The 20,514-nt window shown below is 47.3% G+C and overlaps 1 long non-coding RNA gene across 1 annotated transcript; it reads left to right on the forward strand.

The window, feature by feature from the left end:
- The first annotated feature begins 357 nt into the window (after positions 1-357).
- LOC133258204 (uncharacterized) lies at positions 358-20,334 on the forward strand. The gene is made up of 5 exons (XR_009739862.1): positions 358-423; positions 10,009-10,107; positions 11,463-11,608; positions 12,010-12,143; positions 19,554-20,334. It is a non-coding gene; the product is annotated as an uncharacterized LOC133258204 (long non-coding RNA).
- Positions 20,335-20,514: the final 180 nt, after the last annotated feature.

Below are 20,514 nucleotides of genomic sequence, written 5' to 3' on the forward strand. Positions count from 1 at the left end.
ATCAAAGAGGACCTGAGTTGGAGCTGTGATGTAGACACAGAGACGACAGGAGAAGTGAGGCCGACGTGGGGAAAGGTGGCCACAACCTGGCTCTCAACCCCTAGGCCATCTGTCTTGCTTCTTCCCCGCTAACATCATGCTAATATTGTGCAGGTATGGGGTGATCATGGCCTTTAAGGGAGTTGGAACTTAGGTAACTGGCAACCTGAGCAAGTTATAGGAAAGGGAGGATTTTAACTTGTTCAGAATCATCACTGTTGGCAATAATCATATTCCTTCTTCAGCTCTTTAAAAAATCCATCTCCTCCCACTGCAGTGGAAGACTTGTGACAACAGAGATTCTGCCCACCTTGTTCTCCATGGTAGATATTCCCATGAAATCTGCAGACCTATCCATGCGGTCAGGCAGCTCGTTTCACTCCTGTAAGTAAGTATTGATTTTCTGCTATGTGCCAGACCCCGTGTTGGGTCCCTGGGGATGCTTTGGTGAACAGACACAGACCGGGGAAGACAAATACAAAGCAAAGCACCACAAGTGTGGTGAGGGTTAGGGAGCGACAGATCGCAGGCTGTGCTAGCGGAGGAGTTTGATGTAGTGTGAGCCTTACATTCCATCAGAGGTGCCAGGGGAGGCGTCCCTGAGGCTCCGAGAGGAGTGAGAATTACCCAGGTAACTGGAGACGAGTGGGCAGGAGGGAGAGCTTTCCAGGCAGAGGCGACAGGGAGGAGACTAAGAAGAGAGGGAGCACCGTGCTGGTTCTAGAGCAGAGAAGATGCTCAGAGCTGTTGGAGGACGGTGGGGGTGGGGGGAGAGGGGTGACATGAGGAGGGGGTAAGGGGGGGAAAGGGGGACAGAGCTGACCGAGACAGAGGGGAAAGCAGGCAGGGGAAGGGTGGGGACCAGGGCTGGGTGACCTCGGAGGCCCGCCTGGGGGCACCTGGCATTGTGTGCCGGGCACTACAGATGCTTGAGTTGCAATGTTGCTTAGACCTGACTGCAGGGCGTGTTTCCCCGGGGGGCCTGAAGCTCACCGTGGAGTGACAAGTGTGGATGCCATGCTTGGCCACTTGGCTGGAAGAGCCCTGACGGGAGAATCACCCTGACTCCACAGGACCACCACCGGGAGGGGCTTCTGGGGCAGGAACGGTGGTGGTGGTGGGTCGCTGAGGAGCAGAGCCCTGCAAGCTGAAGCGGCCTGCCAGTCTGCCTGTAACTGGGAAGGGTTAATTTTGAATTTATGCTGAAACTGCTACTGGGACTTTGACCCTCCTTTTCCTCTTTTATTATTGTGAGCATACATACTGGCCTGTGAAACTAACACGTCCCCCTGCCTGAGGCTTGCCATTCTAGGGGACATTTGCAAGGATCGAAAAGCCTTTTTACTTTGTTTCCTCCCCTCACCACTCCCTCCAATTCTGATCCATAAAAGAATCGGGCAACCAGGCCCCGACAAGATGGTTATTTTGAGGCGCTAGCCTGCCATCTTCTTGGTCAGCCGGCTCCCAGATAAAGTCCCTTCCTCATCCTGACACTTTTGTCTCAGATTTATCGGCTTTTCTCGCGAGGCAAGCAGAGCGCTCTTGGACTCGGTAACATAACCTTTTAAGAAAGTGCTGCATTTATTTCTCTTTGTTTTACTGCTATTTGCCTTTACTTTCAGTTAGAATAGCAGGACAGAAATGTCTGAGGCTTTTCGCTAAGCCCCGCAGTTAGCCTTGTTAACAGGGCTACGGACACGTCCCTCTCTCCCTTGGGTCTCTCCCAACAGATGGTCTTTGTCCAGGAATGCTTTGAGTTCTGGCAAGATTTGGCTACTTCAGCTGAACTCAAGAAGTGTTTTGAGTTCTCGAGCACGCACTATGTCAAAGGGAGGATACCAACATCTCAGTAAATGAGACTGTCCTGGCCCAGGGGACCACACCTTTGAACTGTGGTCAGCGGGGAGGAACTGGGTGCTCTGATGGGTTGGCATAAAGTGCTTTAAGGAGTGGGGGGGCCTGGGGGCAGGGAAGGATGTCTCGAGGGGTGAATCCCACGCTGGTGCTTGGGGGAGGGACAGGCAGTTGAAGCGGAGGGAACCGCATAAGCGAAGGCCCAGAGGAGTCAGCCTGTTGCAGAGAAGAAGCCAATTCTGACTCCATGTTGGAACTGCTTCTTGGATTTGCTTTTCTCTGCTTTTGTTATTATAATCATACATGACAGCCTGCCTCAGCGAACCCTGCCCCTCTGCCTGACTGTAAACTAATGTGCCTTTGTTTAGAACCCTGTCCACCTGTAGATGGCAGGAAGGAAGAGATTAACACACTCCCTGCCATTTTAGGAGATATTTGCTAGATTAATGACCTTTCTACTTTGCTTCCTAACCTCCCCCCATCTCTGATCTATAAAAGAACCTGGCATCCAGACCACATAAGATGGTTATTTTGAGGCACTCTCAAGAGTTTTCTCCAACACCACAGTTCAAAAGCGCATCAATTCTTCGGCGCTCAGCCTTCTTCACAGTCCAACTCTCACATCCATACATGACCACAGGAAAAACCATAGCCTTGACTAGACGAACCTTTGTTGGCAAAGTAATGTCTCTGCTTTTGAATATGCTATTTAGGTAGGCAATTGGAAAGGATCAGTGGGACTAGAAGGGAAAGATTAAACACTTGCTCTACAAGAGAGCAGCGTTTATCAACCCACCTGAAATGAAGCTCATAAATAGTCTAATCAAGCTACTTTCTTAATTTCAGAAATTTTAATACACTAAGTGTAGTATGAGCATCGCTGATGGCTCATAAGTAAAGAATCTGCCTGCAGAGCCGGAGACGCAAGAGATGTGGGTTCAATCCCTAGGTCTGGAGGATCCCCTGGAGAAGGAAATGCCAACCCACTGCAGTATTCTTGCCTGGAGAATCCCATTGACAGAGGAGCCTGGCGGGCTACAGTCCATGGGGTCGCAAAGAATCTGAGACAACAGACTGACTAAACACACACACACACACACAAGTGTAATATATGGGAGAAACACCACGATAGTCATTTATATCAAATAACATGTATTTCAGTGTGAAGTAGTCCAATATTCTCACCCACACTAACATCACTGCAGAGGTAACTGATGTTGCCAATTGCAGATACAACATAAAGTTGAACCTCTTTATGTGTGATTTGAATCCCTTGAGGGAATGCAGGAAATGCAGGACAGTTCTTAGAGAGCCAGTGATGTAGGGGAAGAATCAAGTGGACACCAAGGTGGACTGAAAAAGTCAGGGGAGGATAAGGGAAGTTGTGAAGACGCCGCTGGGTTTCTAGTCAGGTGACCGAGAGAGAGAGGTTAGAAACTCGGGAATGGAAGGTTCAATGACCGTGCTCCTGTGCAGGTAGAAAAAGCGGGTCAGCATCGACGTTGGGTAAAAGCGAGGTGTGAGACGCTGAGTGGATTTCTCTGTGTAGGGCTTAGGAATTTCCCAGAAATCCACGAGCCACCCACCCACGACACCAACTGTGGCAGAGAGTTTGAATAAAACAAGAGGCGGCTGCGTTTGGCAATAGAGGTAGTTTGTGATGAGAGCAAGCTGAGATAGTACAGTAGTGCGGGATGAAGCCAGAACACACAGAAAGGATGACATTAGTGGTTAAAGAAGTAGCCGCTGCAGGTTTTAAGAACTGTTGCGACGAGTGGAGTGTGGGAAAGTAGCTTGGATACAGAATGTATGTGTTGTGTGTATGGAGTTTAGAAATGGGTGGGGAAAGAGAGATAGGGATAGATAAGGTGACTTACTATTGATTTGGCATGTGTCATATTTAGCATGTGGAGAATTATACCCTAGCCAACATTTTATAAAATTTGTTGGATTAATAAAATACAATATCAAAGCTTTTTTTCCCTTAAGAAATTTCAAAGGCATCTGGCCCAGTGTTTCTGGTGCATATCATTGCCACTTTATCACTGTCAGTTAAATCTAGGCATTGACTGGCTTTCCAGTAAAACAGAGGTACCTGGTTAAAGAACACATTGGCAATTCAATTATGGTTTTCTAATGAGCAGGCCAAGTGCTACCTTGGTGGCTCAGCAGTAAAGAACCTGCCTGCCAATGCAGGAAGCTTGGGTTCAGTCCCTGGGTCAGGAAGATCCCCTGGAGAAGGAATTGGCAACCTACTCCGGTATTCTTGCCTGGAAATTCCATGGACAGAGGAGCCAGGTGGGCTACAGTCCATGGGATGGCACGGAGTTGGACATGACTTAGTGACTAAACAACAATAGCAAATGACCAGGCCAAGGCACCTCCTGGAATTGGTAGGAGATCTGTTGGGCTAAGGCTCCTTAAGGAGGCAGATCACAGGTAATTTTCCATTTGGACATGGACCAAAAAGAAAAAAAAGTGATTTTTTTTTTTAAAGGTCATTTGCCTTGTACAAGGAAAAATGCCAGTGTAGGTTTTAGTCATTTGATTAGAATATGTAGAGGCTGATCTTTGAGTTCAGTGAGCCCCTCGGTAGGAAAATTCTTATAACTCCCTTTGACATCTCTGACTTACTGGGCTGATTCCCTGGCTTTTCTCCCAATGGTTCCTATTCACCCAATTGTTTCCTACAACTGAATCAAGCTGTCTTTTTGACAGTAAACTCCAGGATGAGGCGAGTTTTCAAATTTGGTATCTTCTTCCCTAATGTGCTTTTCTTTGATTCCGAGCGTGGCTGGAACAGCAGTGGCTGGTTTATAATTCCCAGGCAGGGACTGAGACGGTCTTGGGAGCTGCCGTGTGAGAATGCTGTCTCCCTTTGTACAAAGATGGCTTAGATTTCTTCACAGCTTCTTTTCCCGCGGCAGCTCAGAAAGTGTAAATGGGGTGGGGGATGGGGCGTGTGTCGAATGGAAAGGTTTTGTAATTTCAAGGCAACCTAACAAAACAGATCCTTCAGAATGTGGCAAGCTAGTCCCGGGCACAAGAATTGCCTCCTCTTCCTGCGTCTGTAGCCTTTTGCATTACCCTGTCACTAGCAGAAAATAGGATTTCTCACCTACAGATGGAGAAGAGAGACGAGGCTAGCCAGAACATTAGGTAGAAATTACTTGTCAAGTTTGATCAATTCAGAGAAAATCCAAATCCCCTTTGAAAACGCACAGTTGATATTCGAAGATGAGCAGGGGATGTCCTTATAGATCCATTGTTTGGCTAAATTGTCTGCATATGCAGCATGTTTGCTAAATGAATGATGCATTTGCATCTAAATGGTCCATAAGTAATTTGATTCTGCTCCAGACAGGGTAATAAACAAGCCCCCTCCCCACTGTTGGCCTTGGGAGCCGGGTGTGTGCCTGGACTCCTGTCTTATTGCTTGGATTGTGCTATTATTTGACAAGGCACCGGGGAAGAAGTACATGAATCTATTAAGGGGAACCAATCTCCATTATGCGCTGAGATTTGAGGGAACGGGCAGAGAAATCTTTCATAATGTACAGCTTTTGGCCTCCGGCTCTCTGAGCAAAAATTAGAAAAAAAAAAAATCAAAGTTGCTGCCACTGTAGCAAATCCTCTCTGAGCGCTGGGGACAGTGAGGCGTTAATTACCATCTGCATGCTGCTTTTTTATGAGAGCGTTAAGTACCCGTGCCTCCTGTCCAGCACCTGAGTGAGTATTTATAGCTCACATGCAAACGTGGGATCCATGATCTGCATTTGAGTTGGGATACTCTGAGGATATTAGCTACTAAGTGGACACAGCCAGGTATTCAGATCATAAGCTTTCCCTCCATGTCCAAACTGATGAGTTCCAGCTCTTAATATGGAAGGCAGGGGGCTTAACGCCAGTTGCCAGTTTCCGTCTTGCAGTTATGTCATGCCTGTTATGTCAAAACCGTGACTCTTTATGGCCTCTTTTCATGAGATTTGTGACGTTCCATTCTTTTAAAGGCTCCAAGGGGATAGTACACCTTGATTTAAGAAAGCTCAGTATATTAATCCAGCTTCACTGGAGAGAAATATAGGAGGATGGTTATTCACTTTGCAGAAGGATCTACAATGGAATTCTTTAAGTTGTAAATATTATATGGGGTGCTTAGCTTGTGATTTAGTTCATCATTTCAGGAAGAGGTCTACTGGCACAATGCACTCTACTTCTGGGATTTTGGTGTTTCTTACTTAAGATGATTCACCCCTTGCTTCCCAGCCCGCAGCAGCATCGGGACAAGCCAGAACTCAGGAGATCATCCTAGTGGTAGCTGCTTTGAATCCACAGGTTTGATCCTAGAACTCTAAGCCTCTCATCCTTTATGGTGACAGGTCCTATAAGTTGGCTCATGTAGTACAGATTCTAATTGCTATTAGTTTGCTTTGTGGAGCTAGAGATTCTGAAAGCTAAGACCAAGTCTGCCCAGTTTCCCTGGCGTTAAGACCTTCTCCTATGATTTAGGAATTAGATCTCCTGGCAAGTACAGTAGTAGGGATGTCTGACCCTAGTAGGGAAGGAAAATACTGTCCCACTACCATCACTGACTCAATGGATGTGAGTTTGAGCAAACTCTAGGAGATGGTGAAGGACAGGGAAGCCTGGTGTGCTGCAGTCCACAGGGTTGCAAAGAGTCGGAAACAACTTAGCAACTCAAGAACTACTGAGTTCTTGGCTTCTGAGTTCTTGGCTAAGACTCCTGTAATAAAACACAGATGCACACAAGAAACAAACAGGAGTTTATTAACATGTCCACCTTATGTATATGTGAGAGACACCTGGGGAAAATGAGTAACTCAAAGAAGTGGCTTAGAATTCAGGCTTGGACTTCCCTGCTAATCCAGCAGTTAAGAATCTGCCTGCCGATGCAGGGACATGGGATCAATCCCTGGTCCGGGAAGATTCCGCATGCTGTGGGGGCAACTGAGCCCATGTGCTGCAACTCCCGAAGCCCTCAAGCCCCAAAGCCCACGCTCCACGACAAGAGTGGCCCATGCACTGCAACTAGAGAGGAGCCCCTGTTCGCCGCAACTAGAGAAAGCCCGTGTGGCAATGAAGACCCAACACAGCCAAAAATTAATTAATTAATTAAAAAAAGAATTCAGGCTTAAATATCATCTTAACAAGGACAGGAGAGGAGGATGAAGTCCTCCTGTTAATGGGAGGAAAAATTGACTTCTAGGAAATTTGAATGGACCCTTAGAAGAACAGATAGGAGAGATGATAGTTTGTGATGAAGTTTGTCTGAGTGAGGTACTGACTTCTCTTCTCTCCTGTGATACAGTCCATCTTCCCTGGTTGGTGAAATTCCTAGGGAGATGGTTTATGACAGTGGACTTCCTTCTGGAAAATCTCTTTAGGTAGATATGGGGCGTTCAGAAAAAGCCTTCTCCGTGTATTTGCTATTTTCCAAGTGCCTAGGGCTCAATATAATCAATATGTCAAAGTGGCATGTTTTGGGGTGCTGCGTCCTGAACTCCCACAGTCACATTTTGGGGAGCCATATTCTGCTACCCTGGAGGCAGCCATGGCCAGGTCTCTGACCCCAGCATCCAGCGTCCTGGTATCAAGGTGTTGAGAAGCAGAAGGCGACACAGTGGTATTTCTGCCAGAAGAATTTGGTGCTATATATAGCTAGGTAGTTGTCGTTGTCTGCTCTGTCCCCGACTCTATGACTCTCTGGCCCTCCTGTGAACTACCTCATATATTTTCTGCTTAAACTAGCTACAGCAGATTTATTGGCCACAACCAGAAAGCTTTACTGACACACTCCCCGATTCCTGTGTGTCCTGGGTGGTTCGCACTCTGGGCTATGGTGCACTGCTCAGCTCCAGAGGACACCATTCACATGGGCTGAACCCTTTCCCTCATGAACTGCTCTGGTCTTGCAAGCCTCTCATCGGTGTCTCAGCTCTGCTGCTCCTGCTGCCTTAGTTTGGGCCTCACTCCACAGCTTGTACTGTAGCCACCCAAGCATGAAGGGAAAATTTTCTACAGAGATGACAACTCTATCAGCTCTCATGACATTCTCCAAGGGATTAAAACTCTTTAAGGCTATAGTTTCTTCTGTCCAGACACTTAGGACAAAATATTCCAGGGGCTGGGTGCATTAATCATGAGTTTTATTTTCAATATTTTATGATGTTTTGACATGTTGGGGACTGGAGGACCCCAGAGAGGGACAGCCCCTCTGAAGGTTAGATGAGTCATTCCTCAAGAGAGTAGACAACGTCCCTGAGAGCATGCCTTTGATGTGTAAATCAACCAATCCTGAATCCACAATACTTTGGCCACCTGATGTGAAGAGCTGACTCATTGGACTAGACACTGGGAAAGATTTAGGGCAGGAGGAGAGGGGGCAGCAGAGGATGAGATGGTTGGATGGCATCACTGACTTGATGGACATGAGTTTGAGCAAACTCTGGGAGATGGTGAAGGACAGGGAGGCCTGGCGTGCTGCAGTCCATGGGGCCGCAGAGAGTCCAACATGACTGAGCGACTGAACAACAACAACCTTCTTCCTTTTATCAGGCACCTGCCCTAAATCACCTCAGGGGACAATAACCTTGAGGAGGCCACTGAGATTCAAATACCCAATCCTCAACCCGCTCAGCTGCGTCCTCCGCCTCACCCAGCCCTTCTCAGGAAAAGCACAACAGTGGCTTTTGCCATGTTGCTTCACCCTCATTCCTGTCTCCTGTCTGCCCTGATGTTTCCTTGTGCGGCTCTGGGTAGCACGGGGACCCCCCCTCCTCTTGGAAATTTTTACATAATAAACTTTTCACTCACAGGTATCTGTCCCTGTGTCTACATCTTATCATATCTGATTAAAACAAATCCTGGCCAATTGAGAACACTGGGAAAGAAACTATTTGAGCAGCGCTACATAGTATCACAGGCTTCCCAAGTGGCTCAGCGGGAAAGACTCCATCTGCAATCAGGAGACGCGAGAGTGCGTGACTGAACGTCGCTCGGTCGTGTCCGACGCTTTGCGACACCATGGACTGTACAGTCCATGGAATTCTCCAGGCCAGAAGACTGGCGTGGGTAGCCTTTCCCTTCTCCAGGGGATCTTCCCAACCCAGGGATCGAACCTGGGTCTCCTGCATTGCAGGCGGATTCTTTACCAACTGAGCTATCAGGGAAGCTGAGATGAAAGAGACATGGGTGCGATTCCTGGGTCTGGAAGGTCCCTTGGAGGAGGAAATGGCAACCCACTTCAGTGTTTTTGCCTGGAAAATTCCATAGAGAGAGGAGCCTGGTGGGCTACAGTCCATAGCGTTGCAAAGAGTATGACATGACTGAGCCCACACGCACAGTATCATATTCCAAAGTCTTTATTTCTTATGATGAACTGGACTCCTCAAGACAGAACCCTTGTATTTTGATTGTCTTCTGCCTCAGCGAAGTTACATGAAGGATTCCCCATCAGCGCATTCCCTCTCATTGTTGAGTCACTGACCATCAGACGCAAAGTCTCCCTTATCGTTTATTTCAGAGAACCTAAGAACTAACATGAGTAAGGCTCTCTGTGACCTTCTAGAATCTCTAGCTCTTCTAGAATTTTGGAGGTGAATATGTAGATTAAGATTCTAATAGGACTGTACATCTGGAAGAAAGCTTAAAACACCTGTAGAATTTATAGTTACTCTACCAAGTCCCTAAACAATTACAGAATCTTAGAGTGATAAAGGACCCTAGGAATTACCTAGATTCCTCCTCTGTGACTCTCTTCATCATTCAGTGCTTGCTTATTTATTTTTCGACTGCACTGGGTTTTCACTGTGGCATGAGGGCTCCTGGTGATACACAGACACACTAGTTGTGGCTCACAGGCTTAGTTGCCCCATGGCATGGGGATCTTAGTTCCCCATAGGGATCGAACCCATGTCCCCTGCGTTGGAAGGTAGATTCTTAATCACTGACCACCAAGGAAGTCCCTATTCAGTGATTCTTCATCAAACCCTCTTCCTGTTGAATGAATCCCTTCTGCCATTTCTGATGGTCAGTGACCCATCCATTTGATCATCCCATTGCATGTGTGTTTAAGTGAATTGTTGTGTATTCTAGTGCCGAAGTTGATGAACTACAGCCCATCGGACAAATCCAGTCTGCTGCCTGTTTTGTAAATCGAGTTTTATTGGAGGACAGCCATGCTCATTCATTCAGGTGTGGTCTAAGGCAGCTTTCACACCACAATGGCAGAACTAAATAGTTGCCCGAGAGAGCATATGGTCTGCAAAATCTCTAGTATTTACTATCTCTTGTCCTAGCAGATAGAATGGGCTGGAATCTTGGACATTATTTACAAGTTCTGCAAGGACAATGCCAAGTTATTTCTCCATGAAGCATTTTTTAATCATAATAGCTTCCATCAAGTTCCTCCTCAAACCATGTCAGTTAAAGTCTTCATCATTTCGTTAGCTCTTTATTCTTCAAGGCTGTTGCGAGAGGATGGTCCATGAATTGCTCATGTTTCTATATGTCTAGGCATGAAGAGCCAATTTGCTCTAGAATTGTCTTTTGAGGAATGTTAATGTAAATGTGGAGACAATGACTCCTTCTAGAACAAATTTATTTATGTTCCTGGGTAGTAAAAGTAGAAGCATTCCCTCCTTAGAGAGATTTGCTTATATTCCAGGGTAATAAGGGTTCCCTGGTAGCTCAAATAGTAAAGAATCTTTCTGCAATGTGGGAGACTCAGGTTCAATCCCTGGATTGGAAAGATCCCCTGGAGAAGGGAATTTCAATCCACTCCAGTATTCTTGCCTGGAGAATCCCATAGACAGAGGTGCCAGGCTGGGGGCTACAGTCCTTAGGCTTGCAAAGAGTTGGACATGACTGAAACACACAGGGTAATAAAAAAATAATCTCTTCAGAAAGGAAGATGGGCAGACTTCCTAGCAACCCTACCTAAGATCAGAGTCTCCTAATCTCAGGGTCCCTCTCCCTAATGCTCCCCAACTCTGTGCTCAGGTAGCACCTGTTCATTGTCCTATTGGAACTGGGGCTCAGGAAACCTAGACTCAAATATTATTCTTGCTGTAAATAATAAATTGTCTAGGGACTTCCCTGGTGGTCCAGTGGTTAGGAATCCGCCTTCCAATGATAGGGACACGGGTTTGATTCCTCTTCAGAGAACTAAGCTCCCACCTGCCTCGGGGCAACTAAGTCAGTGCGCCACAGCTAGAGAGAACCCCACGCACTGCAACGTAAGATCCCGCACGTGGCAACCAAGACCCGATGCAGCCAAAGGAAAACGTCCCAGTCCATCTGGGCTCATTGTCTTCTTCTGACCAGAATTATGGATGCATGTCATCTTAATCAACCAAATGCCACTGGGCTGCTGCTTAGAAACTGCTGGGCCATTAGACAGTTGCTTGATGCATGTGTAAATGTATTTATTTTGTTTCGTTGAGTTCACTATGAGGTTCCTGAGGGCAGGGACCAAACTGTTCTTCCCTTTGTATCCTCCAGTAAGCCCAACACATGTAAACACTACTATTTTGTTGCGCTTGCTGTAGGCTCTCATACATCCTGTCCTGAAGTGCTCTTCTTGATGGCTGCCTGAAGATGTGGGACTGTTTATAAATTGCCATGGCTTCCATGTGCCCAGTTGACTCAAGACTCTGGGCTCTCAAAACACCCCAGGCTTTGTTAAACAATGGAGGTGAGTTCCAGTCCCATCAGTGCCCACCCAGAGGGCAGCCCACTGTGAATGCAGGAGCAGAGTCTAGGGAATAGCCCCACCAGCCCTGCAGCCAGAGAGCTGGCCATACACATGGCTCCCCAGATTAGGAGCAGAATAAGCAAAGGGCGACACTGCCAATGAGGGCTTGCTGTGGCTGGTAACCCGCACCCACAATAGGACAAATGCACTTTATGGACTTGTTCCTCTTAGGTTTGCCAGATTTAGCAAATACCCTAATACTTTGATTTTACTAAGTGGTCCTACTCTCTGCACTCTCCCCTCTAGAGCCCATTCCCCAACTGAGCCTTGCCCTCGGGGTGTGGCCACATCACTAAAGCAGACCCAGTGATAATGGTTTTCCTGATTCTCATTTTTCACAGAGCCTCGCACCTGGGCTGGTGAAGATGTAGATCTGAAAGTTTAGAGGGTGGACCTAGACTTCCAGGAGACCTTCCCTGAGTTTTGCTGGCTGCCTTGATCTTCTGTCATTGTTTGCAGGAAGCAGGATCACCAGGTAGGTGGTGGGCTTGGCTTTTGAATGATCTGGAAGCGTTTCCATTGCAGGAAGGGGGACCCCTTCCAGGGCCTGAGGGTGGGATCAAACACTCAGAAATGAATGATCAGAGGAGACACATGTGCTGACAAAGCAAAAGACTTTATTGGGAAGGGGCGCCCCGGTGGAGAGCAGCAGGGCAAGGGAATCCAGCTGTCACATGGCTCACAGTCTTGGGCTTTATGGTAATGCAGTTGGCTTCCGGGTCGTCTCTGGCCAATCATTTTGCTTATTGCCCATGTGTGGTCTGAATCAGAGTCCTTCTCAGCCAAGGTGGATTCCAGTGTGTGAGTTTCTGGGAGGTTGGTAGGATGTACCATCTCCTCCCTTCTCCTTTCGACCCTCTCCAGTTCTCTGGTGAGTTTTGGCTGTAGCATCGCATTCTTTATCGGGACCTCCTGTTGTGAGACAACTCAGGCAAGCAGTTTATTTTCATGCCCAGCCAAGGCGGCCAGTTTCACTCAACAGTTCTCTAACATTTCAGTGTATTGAGGTGCTTGATTTCCTGTTGATTGTGTTTTGTTTTTTAAATCTGTAATTGCCAGGATTATAGAAATCAAGAAATGTCTATCTCTGTGTGTTAACAAAAGTTGATACAGAACCTAGGAAGAGGCAGAGAGAGAGGAAGATGGAATTACCTCCTGGATGGGTGATAATCCACGTCCCCAGCTTTGATCCTTAATAGATGCTTTTTCCATGGGCCCCCTTGCAGAGGATGTACAGAGTATACCTTGTCTACCTCTAGGCTAATAAGAAACTAGTTCAGTGATTTCCTTTCCTCTCGCCCCATAGGCAAGACTTATGTGGGGCTTAGCTCTGAGCCGCTGCTGAAAGTGGCCTGATAATTCACATCCCCCATGGACGGCCCTGGAACAGTGACACCTGCTCATGCGTCCTGGGGGAGATTTGCAGGATAAATAAATGACTCCCTGGGGATTTGAGAGGTAACTCCCTGTCAGGGCTAGGGGCAGAGATTTAAATATGAATTACCATCCCAGCCTGGCAGGGGTTTATAGGATGAGCCGCTTATGTGCTCATGGGGAAGATTTACACAGTCCCTTCATCGGCACCAGGCTGCCAGAGTTGTGACCAAGTGGCACTCGGCACTGGGGGCCCTTCCATGCTGGCTTCCGTCTGCCAGCCCCGGCCACGGCTCCGGCATCACGGCTGGTGACCTCCAGTGTCCTGCCTGCCCAGCTCTCTTCTCTCCCTCCTCTGTGCCTGTCACCCACCACCTCTGCCTCCAAGGGACAGGAGAACAGAGTTCCCTCCTCTGTTGCTCTAGGGAACCCCCGCCTGACTCCTCTCCTCTCTGGACTCTGTTAGTTTCCTGCTCCCCCATCCGAATGTAACCGGTCCCTTCCCGTCAGCTTCTTTCCTGCCTTCCTCCCTCTCGAGGAAGGACCGGCTTGCTTCTTCAGGAGGTTTTATCTGCGCCTTTGTTTTCTGTGGCCCCTGTTACCACCAGTGTGCTCAGCTCTGGATTTGAGAATCCAATCATTGGTCACATAACCCTTGCAGAATCCTGGGGGAAAGAGTGTTAAAATCAGAATCTTGGGTTCCACTCTGAGTCTCCTGAATGAGAATCTCTGGTTTCTGGATCTCAGAAATCAAGTTCTGTTGATCACTCTTTATGTACATACACACGCACACACACACACACACACACACACACACACACATATACACTTAATTTACTTATTTTTGACTCTGTCAGGTCTTCTTTGCTGCTCAGGCTTTTCTCTAGTTGCAGCGATCAGGGGCTTCTCTCTAGTTGCGGTTCGTGGGCTTATCATTGCTATGGCTTCTCTTTTGTGGAGCATGGGCTCCAGGCGTGAAAGTTTCGGTAATTGTGGCGCGCTGGCTTAGTTGTTCGGCAGCATGTGGGAGCTTCACGGACCAGAGATTAAACCCATGTTCTGTCCAGGCCAGGCGGAATCTATACCACCAAGGAAGCCCTGTTGATCATTCTTAAGCACATTCTTAAGCACACTGAAGTTTGGGAAATAAAGCTCTGCATCCCAGGGAGGGTTCTGGGCTGGACCTCCCTCCCTGGCTGAATTTCTCGACGGGTGAGTGTCCCCCTTCTTTCAGTGGAGTCTCTCTCTGGCACTCAGCAACCTTACTGCACATCTTTAGCGTATTTTGAGGGCAATGGAAAGTATTTGGGACACCACAGGGTGCAGAACTGTTCCAAGAGAGGCCATGGCCTGACAACTAACTTGGTTCATGAATATTCATGCTGGTCCTGTGGTCAGTTTTGATCACTCAGCTCAATTCAAGGCACTCTCTATAAGCCTCTGTGAGAGCAGGAAGTAGGTTCTGGGAAGAAGGACATAAGGAAGAAGATGGAGGTTAAGAATTGACAGGCAATAGGATTAAAATTCTTGCTCAATCCTGATCTTGCGAGTAACTAACAGTGGCCTGAAATTAAAGAATTAAACCATGAAGGCTCCCTTGACAACTGATCTGATAGGCCCGGAAGTAAATTTCAGGGACCCTGCTGTCAGACAGAGGCAGGGAAGAGCTCAGATAAGGGGTGCTGGTAGGAAGGGGGTGGGCAGTGATGGCCATCGGGGAAGGCTGTGGTCCCTCTTCTCAAGGCAGCACCAGAGGCTGAAATAGTCCTGGGGGCACATTAGTTGCCAGGGCTTTTATTCACCTTCAGAAATACTTTCCTCCTTGCATCCAACTATGACTTTGAAATGGAGGCAGAAAAATGAAACAGGGAGAAAGATAATGAAACATAGGTCAAATGTGGCAGCTGGTGAATTTCTGATAATTGCACTTTCCCGTATAGCATTTCATTTCTATTCCCTGAAGTCGCACAGAACCCTGTGGGGAGGAAAAAACTCCAGCAACAAACAATAACAACAAGCAACCCTGAAGGGTTCAAGGAAACAATATCAAATGCAATTTAATGACATTTTTCATGGGAGACAGGGTAGAGATAAAGTGATATTCTAAGCCTGCTTCTTCTAACATCATAAGAAAGCCTAGAAAATAACATAAACATCAATTTAAGTCAAGTAAAATGATCCTTGATTTCCTTTCTGTCTCTCTCGTCTCAGTACCCCAAAAAGAGGTTAAAAAGGGGAGAGGAATATTTATAGTATAGTATTCTATATACTATACTATATTATAAAAGGCAAACTCTAAGCCATGTAGGTAACCTATGTAGTAATCTGATTTGGGGGGAAAAATAAATGCTTATCTACAACAGATTGTTTGGGTCTTGTAACAGTGAAGTTTTTCTTGGCTGGCTGTTCTCCAGGTTAACACAATAGAGAGCTCAGCAATTCTTAAGGAAATCTTCAGAACAAATCATCTGAAGGTCTAACAATCTACTGGGAGACTCTGCTCTGGATGCTATTTGTAGCTGAACTTTAATCAAAGCGTAATTCTTTGATGTCGCAACCATGATCCCTTCCCCTTCCACCAGAAACTGCATCCAAGTGGAAGCTTCAACAAGCCTCACTTCTTTCCCTTACACTGAAGCCACTGGGATCAGAGTCACTGATTCACTATTGGCCTTGGAGATTCTGCCTCTTACCAGGTACTCAGCCTGGAGTTTCTCTGTGACTTTTATCCTTGTGGGAACCAGGCCTTAATGTGAAAAGTGTGCTGGCCTGGGTGAATGGGGTCCTTGTTGGGTTGCAGTGAAGTAGCCAGATTAAGCTAGATTAGCGCTGGGCTACTTTCTTCGTGTAACATCCCCTGACCTGTTCCCTCTCAGTCCCTCAGCTTCATGGATGAGGGTCCTGTTTTTGCATTCACACATGTTATGCCATGTTATAGTCACTGCCCACTGTTGGATATTTCCAGTCTCTTGTTGCAAAGTGAAATATTTCTTTAGGGTTTGGTCTACATGTGGAGTGAGACAGATGACCAATGAGAACAAGTAACGAGAAGCTGTACTTTTGTAGAGTTTGGTCTTCTCTTTTGGACAGGAATTGCCAACAGGCTGGTTTTGTGAGGCATAATTTTTCCATGAAAGTCATCAGATAGAACTTTCCACACTAACTACAATAGGGAAGGATCTGGAATAGGGAAAGGAATGCCCTGGAAGCTGCTTTAAAGCCTCAGACTCCCTTCTCCAAAACAATTTGCGCCTTCCCAATAATTTGCTATTTGGCTGGCTTGGCTGTCATTTCTGTCCTGTCACTGTGGCCACTGGGATCTTATTTCTCCTTCCAAAATCCCCTTTCCCCATCCTGATGTATGCATCAGAACTGTCCATGCAGTGATAATGCTGGTAAATGTTTAATGATTAGTTCTTCAAATGGGAAACACCTTGGCTTATCGCACTGCCAATTTCCATGGTGTAAACGCTGCCACCACGGCCAATTTCAAGCTGTTCCCGTGAGATCACCAAACATGGGGATGGTAGCACAGCATTATATAGAATGTTCACCATACGTATGTGATCAAGGTAAACAATCTCAAGAGCATGGAAAATAAGAGTAGTGAAATAATTAGGAAGTGATGAGTTTCGAGTATTTATTACTCTTGTTTTAATAGAACTTAACTGTAAATTTATATAATTTAATTTTTAATCATGGCTATGCTTAACAGTTTGTAAAATTCCTAAAAAATTTAACAACTGTTACACAAGCCAGCTCTAACATACCACTCTGTCTTGGTCTGGGAAAAGATGGAGTAAAGGGAGAGATGAAAGGGTGTATTTAATACTAAAGTACTAAAAGGCCTCCATGCCATTCAGACTTTATGCATGGCCCTTCTGAGCCACGGGTCCATAAATTCCTAGAAATGACATAGTTGGTATTGGTCCGAAGCCGGGACTTTGGAGCAAGACACACTGAATTCCAGTCTCTGCTGTACCATTTGCTAGCTCTGTGACCTTAAACAGTGTCTAACCCCTCTTTGCTTAGGTTTCTCATGGGTGAAATAATAGTACCTGCTTTATAAGGTTGTGCGTGTCCGTGCTAAGTTGCTTCAGTCATGTCTTACCCTTTGCGACCCTATGGACTGTAGCACGCTAGGCTCCTCTGTCCATGGGTTTCTCCAGACAAGAATACTGGAGTGGGCTGCCATTTCCTTCTCCAGGGGATCTTCCTGACCCAGGGATTAAACTGGCATCTCTTACATCTTCTGCATTGGCAGGCGGGTTCTTTACCATAGTGCCACCTGGGAAGCCCTCATACAGTTGTAATGGAGATTAAATAAGGCAATATGCTCAAAGTACTTAGCCCACTAAGTTACATAATAAACCCTCAATAAGTGGTAGCCATGAGTACCATTGTGATTAACCTGATCAATTTCTAAAAGATCCACAGTCTCCACAGGTGGTGATGGGATCTACCCTAGATGCAAGTTCATGCAGAGAAGGATAATTAAGGCAATCTTCTTCCTTGCATGGTCTGATTCCATTGTACACGGACCATTTATGTAAGCTCAGCCTCTAGGCTGGGATGTCCTTCTCACCACACTTCCTGCTTGAAGATCACATGCTGGTAACTCATTTCTTGCTGTGAAGGGCTGCTGTCTTCCTAGGCCTACTTTAAAATGCAAATAAAACTGGTCCCCCACATCTGTGGTTTCTGACTTGACTCATATAAAAAATATGAGGGACTTGAGCATCCATTGATTTTGATATCTGGAGGTTGGTGGAGGGTGGGGGGCTTATCCTGACACAGACCCCTGAAGATATAGAGGGCTGACTGTACTGTTTAGAAAGTGGGTAATAAGTTTGCACCTAGATGTGCGAGTGGCAGTCAGATCCCAGGGCTCTACATTGAGCTGCCTCCTGGGAATCTAAAAACGAGGAGCCTGAAGTGGGTGATGGGATACGGAGTAGGGCCTGAGATCACTGAGGACCCCACTCTTTGGTTCCCCATCCCTGCCATGTCCCTCCCCACACTTCCAGGTCGACCAGTTTTTTGAGCTGAGATGCCTCTAAAATCAAAGCCACTTCACACTCTGTGTCCCTGCTCCCCCAGGTCCTGGAACCAAGACCCAGTGGACCCTGGGGCCCACAGTCCACAGATGCGGTGGGAATCCCTGTTGTTTTTAGTTTGCTCCTTTTTCTTCCATTCTTAACACATGGCTATCGAGACAAAGGCCTTCTGGGGACCATCGTAGATGGGTGTATTACAATAACCCATCTCTACCCTGTAGTCTAAACCATTTCTGGGAACCAAAAATATCAGTTCCTGTCTGGGCTCACTTATTCATAATACAGTCTTGTGTGCACTAATAATAACCTAATGTTATTCTCAGTTTGGCTCACGTAACTTGGCACTACAGGAAGGCAGAGATGATGTCTGCAGGAGCCCTAAGGCCCTGTGGACAGTAATTAGACTCTTGCTGAGGTTTGGTTTGTTTATCTTGGGCACCTGTGATGCTACACAAATGTTTCAAAGTGGTGGAGGACCAGGAACCAGAGAAGGAATGCAACTTCCGGAGGCAACAGACTTACAGCCAAGTGGGGAGGGTCTTAGGTTCTGGGGAAGGGCCTGGGGGCAAAGGAAGGAGCCACTTTCTCCCCACATGAGCCAACCGGTCTTGGCTTGTTCTGTTCTTGGTGGGAGATGCTGGCGCCTTGTAGGATGCTGTGATGGTGCTGAGAGAAAGGACTCTTTCCTTGGGGCTGCAGAGCTGGTGTCTGCCTCCATCAGTAACACGATGTTTATTAGCCTCCTTAGGGCTCTTAGAGAATAAAACTCCAGCTCCCAGGCCCCAGAGTTACTGTGTAAGTAGAGGGGGCTGTGTTCTGCACTCCTCTATGGACTGGCACCGCCCTTTTGCAGCTGGAGCTGGAGGTTAACAGCACAGGTGACCACAGGGTTGTTGGGGGAAGGTTGCTCTTGTGTTTCAAGATCAGTTATTTTTGGCTGAGAAAAGATGGCTGATGCCCAGCCAGGGCATGCTGCCTGAAACTGTCCTCAGTGGGAGGCCTGCCAGGACCCAGCCGAGATGGCCAAGGTGAGGGAACGGGGCTGAGAGCAATGTCTGGTTGGCGAAAGGTCCACGAGTGAGCGTCATGTGGGGCTCGGGGGGCCCACGCTTCTGGTGCGGATGGGGAGTGGCCAAGGAGAGAACGAAAAGAGGACAGGAGGAGGTAGGAGAGGACCTCCTGGGAAGACTTACAGGTGTTCAGCTTTCGTTAGAAGAGACGACATTGACTAAACACGCTTACTTTACTCAGAAACCCGAGAGACTTCCACAACAAGACGTTGGCATATTGTTCTGACGGCCGAATTAAGAGAAAGCCACTGTACCCACAGGCAGTGTGGATTTTTGTGGCCTCTTCATTCACCCTGCAGCAGAGTGGTGGATGCAGACTGACCAGTGATAGCATCTGTGTGCTGAATGGGGCCCTCGGCATGTTTTATGTATTTATTTTTTCAGCTGCATCGTGTGGCTTGTGGGCATCTTAGTTTCCCGAGCAGGAATCGAACCCATGCTTCTGGCATTGGAAGCACAGAGTCTTAACCGCTGGACCACCGGGGCATTTTAGAAGTAAGGAAAGGAAGGAGGACTCTCCCAGGTGTCTGAGTGATGGGGCCAGGCCTCCGGGCCAGAGGGCCAGCTGCACCCTCCGAGTTTCTTGTGTCTGCTGCTGAATCATGGTTCTGAACTGTCCAGAGCAGAGGAATCCTTGCTGGATACAAAAGCACTCCACCCCGAGGGAAAACACTGATGGATTTTATAACTTGATAATAAAGTTCTCTCCGGGGAGAATGCCCTCCCAGAGGTAGGAGATTAATTTTATCTTTTGCTTTTTTTGGCTGCTTCTCTTCCCCTGTGTCTTACCCATTCTTTTCTATGACTTGCTCAACGAAGGGCAAAGAGGTTTTCTAGAAAGCACCAAACCCTTGAGGCCTTTGATTTCAGAGCAGGAAAAAATGGCCCGGGCTGAGGGCAAGCTCACAGCAGCCTGCCAAAAGAGGGTTCAACCTCTTGCCTGCTCCTCTGAACCCCAGGATCAACCCAGAGGACACACGGCATGATGGTACCTCCAGCCCCGCACCCTGGAGGAGACGCCGTCTAGTGTCCAGGCAGCATGGCCCCAGAGGTTCCTGGGAAAGTGGCAGAGCTGTGTCTAGCTGGTCTGCAATACACACCCCCGAGCTGGCCAGGCCCCCTTCCGTAATCTGCTGTCTCCACACCCTTAGGAGTTAGCTCAGTCTGAAATAGACTAAAAGGAGGAGGGGGAAATGATGTGGACACTCAGTCTCCTTTCAACCCCAAGAGTCTGCCTCGTGACCTCGGTGACTGTTGCTCGTTTGAGAAGCAGGAGGGAAGGGAACTGCGGGTGGCGAGCAATCACCATTCTGATGGAATGTAAAACTCATTCTGTAAAACTACA

This window comes from Bos javanicus, chromosome 12 (genome assembly GCF_032452875.1).
Source record: "Bos javanicus breed banteng chromosome 12, ARS-OSU_banteng_1.0, whole genome shotgun sequence".
Classification (NCBI taxonomy): Eukaryota; Metazoa; Chordata; class Mammalia; order Artiodactyla; family Bovidae; genus Bos; species Bos javanicus.